Raw genomic sequence first — 4,112 nt, 5'->3', positions numbered from 1 at the left:
TTACAAGGAGCTCTTCCCTGCTCCTCCTCCCTCAGTAATCAGGTGTAGGGAGCAGTGGGTGGCGGAGGTTCCAAGACTTGGGAAGAGAGGACTGGGATGATATGTGGAGTTTTCCCTTTACTTATTTAGTGTCGGCAAGAGATTGATTTATCCAGTTAAAATTTTTGCATAAGATATATTATACTCCAGCAAAACTAGCCAACATTTACCCAGGAACTTCAGCACAGTGTTGGGGTTGCTCACACTCTATGGCCGATTTTAGTCATATATTTTGGCACTGCCTGGTAGCTCAGGGGTTCTGGACTGCTGTTTTTAACTGCGTCATGGAGATCACCTCTGTGCCAGTGCCTATGATGGTGTCAACCTGCCTGCTTGGCCTGGTGGAGGGCATGGCACCAACTAGGGCTCAGCGCACTTTAATTAGCCTGCTTCTATTTTATGCTCGCAGAGCGCTGATCCTCTATTGGAAAAAGCCAATAACACCATCATTGGCTTACTGGAAAGGACTTGTGAATAAGGTGACTCCATTCTATAAAGCCACATATCTGAGCAGGGGCTGCCCAAACAAGCTTGATAAGGTTTGGAAGGTCTGGCTATAGAGCCCTGCCTCTGTTGCATAGGGTGGTCTTGATGTTGGGTGTGCGACCGAAGACTGGTTGGAAGGTGGTGAACAATAGATGTGCCATGCTCAAGAATTTGCTCTAAATGCTCAAGTATTTGGTTAGGCCGGTTAAGCACATACTAGATACATGACTGTGTGCCCAGCCATGTTCTTAGAGGCTACATACTGATTAAATGTATGAATTATTGTTTTGGTTATTCTTGCCCCTGAGGGGGGTCCTAGATCCGGGATGGTGGAGTTACCTGCAGGTTGGTGAGCTTGGACAGGGAGGGAATGGGAGGGGGAGTGAGTGTTTTTAAAGTACTGTTTTGATAATTGATTTTACTTCTATTGTAAATTCCACCCTGTGCGGTGAGAGCCGGTTCACACAGGGGCGGCACGACTTCGGGGGCGACTCCGCCAGGCGACATGAAGACGACATCTAAGGCGACTTGCAAAATGACTTCTGTATAGAAGTCAATGCAGGTCGCCCCCCGAGTCGCCCCAGAAGTAGTACAAGAACCTTTTTCTAAGTCGGAGCAACTTGCGTCGCTCCTATTAGAACGGTTCTATTCACTAGAATGGGACGAGACTTGTCAGGCGGCTGCGTCGCCTGACGAGTCGCCCCAGTGTGAACCGGGTCTGAGGAGTTTTTGTAATGCATTTGCACAAAATAATAAATACAAATTATCAAAAAAATAAACATTATGTGTTCCCACGAATCAAATATTTTACAAATTCTGAAAACAGGGCATCCATGTGGCCATTCCTCATCATGTCACAGCTGGGACAGTTTAAAAAAAGCAATAAAAAGCTGTGATCCCATGAACCAGTAAGGCAGGCAATAGACGGTGTGAATTTCTTGGTTGCAGGAAATAAATTCACACGATTCCCCCATCAAAACAGTCAGGGGGTTGATTTAATAAAACTGGAGAGTGCAACACATTTTTCTAGATGTTGCAGTCAGGAGATCAGCAGATGTAAAATCTAGAGCAATAAGAATTGTTATCGGTGATGGTATCCTCATTGGGGTGCCACATCAAAGCTAACTAGACATAAAAAATAAAAATTTAATAAATGGACTTTCAAGGTACTAACAATGATATATTTACTTTAAAAAGTATTGTTTATTATTAAACATGTATAATAAAAGTAAAACACACACACTGGAAATGGAATGGTTACATATCTGTGTACAAAGTCACCACATTCATAACATTATTGTGAATAATTATTTTATTGTTATGAATGTGGTGACTTTGTACACAGATATGTAACCATTCCATTTCCAGTGTGTGTTTTTTACTTTGACAATACATGTTTAATAAACAACACTTTCAGAGTCTGTTCACACAGGGGCAGCTCGACTTGCCGAGCGACTCGGCAAGGCGATCTGCACACGACTTCAGAGGCGACTTGCAAAATTACTTCTGTATTGAAGTCAATGCAAGTTGCCCTGAAGTCGTTCCAAAGTCATACAGGAACCTTTTTCTAAGTCAGAGCGACTTGAGTCGCTCCTATTAGAACGGTTCCATAGTACAGAACGGATCGCGACTTGTCAGTTGCCTGACGAGTCACCCCTGTTTGAACTGGCTCTAAGTAAATACTGTATATCATTGTTAGTGCCTTAAAAGTCCATTTAGTTGTTTTTTTTCTTATGTCTAATGTAGACCAATAACACCATCTGAAACTAAAGTCAATTCATTAATATGTATTATATTCAGAAAAATAAATGGTTCTGCCATTACAGTCTGCAGAAATGTTTGCTCCAAGTTGCTTATTAATACGTTTAGCACTAAAAATGGCACACATACTTTTTTCCTGAATGAATCAGTACAAAGATACTGTACCTACAAATCTGATCATACACCAGTAAAATATTGTTAGAAATGTTTTGTTTCCACAATGTTTGTTCGAGTTTCTAATGGTTAGTGGGTTTAAACTGACATTTGTTTTTGACCGTAGTAAAGAGAAAATTGCAAGATAGAATTTTTTTTCTTGAACAAATCATTTTCTAACTGTGAGGCCCCGTACACACGACCAGTTTCCTCGGCAGAATTCAGCTTCCGACCGAGTTTCTGGCTGAATTCTGCCGAGAAACCCGGCCGTGTGTACACTTTCGGCCGAGGAAGCCGACGAGGAGCTCGGCGAGGAAATAGAGAACATGTTCTCTATTTCCTCGTTGTTCTATGGGAGCTCTCTCCCCGCCGAGCTCCTCGGCGGCTTCAGTGCTGAACTGGCCGAGGAACTCGATGTGTTTGGCACGTCGAGTTCCTCGGCCGTGTGTACGAGGCCTGAGGCTTCATACACACGACCGTTTTCCTCGACAAAATCCATCAAGAAAATTGGTGGCAGAGCTTTTTTGTCGAGGAAAACGGTCGTGTGAACATTTTTCATCGAGAAAACTGTTGTGGTTCTCGACGAGAAAAAAAAGAGAACAAGTTCTCTTTTTTCTCGTCGGGAGTCTCAATTTCCTCGTCGTGCTTCTCGTCAGGCTGGTTTACAACGAGAAACACGTTCGTGTGTATGCTTAGAAACCCGAGCATGCTCAGAATAAAGTATGAGACGGGAGCGCACCTTCCGTAAAAGTATCGTTTGTAATGGAGATAGCACATTCGTCATGCTGTAACAGACTGAAAAGCACGAATCGTCTGTCACCAAACTTTTACTTCACACGCAGTAACATGAGATTAGCAAAAGAAGCCCCAAGGGTTGTGCCAGTGGAATCAAACTTCCCCTTTATAGTGCCGTCGTACGCGTTGTACGTCACCGCGTTTGAGAACAACGAGATTTTGTCCTGACAGTGTGTACGCAAAGAAAGCTTGACAAGATTCTCGACAAGCCTGACAAGGAACTCGTCGAGGAAAACTATGTTTCTTTTACGACGAGTTTCTCGGTCGTGTGTACGAGGCCTGAATGTGGTTTTCATTTAGGAAGAATGGTACAAATTGCAATGAAACATATTTAATATGTCTGGGATACAAATTAAATATCATGTCTGGATGAAACTGTAAGGCCTCGTACACACGACCGAGTTTCTCTGCAAAAACCACCAAGAAACTTGCTGGGAGATATTTTTTTGCAGAGGAAATCGGTCGTGTGTACATTTCCGTCTAGGAAACTGTCGAGAAACTTGACGAGCCAAAAAGAGAGCATGTTCTCTATTTCCTTGACGGGAATGGGGAAAATTGGCTTGTCGAGTTTCTCGACGACTTCACAAGGTACTCGACGAACAAAACGATGTGTTTCGCCCGTCGAGTTTCTCGGTCGTGTGTACGAGGCCTAAGGGCTTCCGGATGAATTTAGTTGACTGAATGATGGCAAGAAAGAATGTTCTGACAAGAGATCTTTCCACAAATGTTCAAACACAAATCTAACCATGTGTGGCCAGCTTAAGGCATGATATTGCTTGTTATGGTCATTGGTGACACAAAGGGTTTATGTGTAAGGCAATCACACTTGATAAGTCCAAGCTCATTCTATGAACAAATGAACACAATTACAGTCTCTC

This window comes from Rana temporaria, chromosome 3 (assembly GCF_905171775.1).
Source record: "Rana temporaria chromosome 3, aRanTem1.1, whole genome shotgun sequence".
Taxonomy (NCBI): Eukaryota; Metazoa; Chordata; class Amphibia; order Anura; family Ranidae; genus Rana; species Rana temporaria.
Note: the sequence above shows the minus strand (reverse complement) of the source record.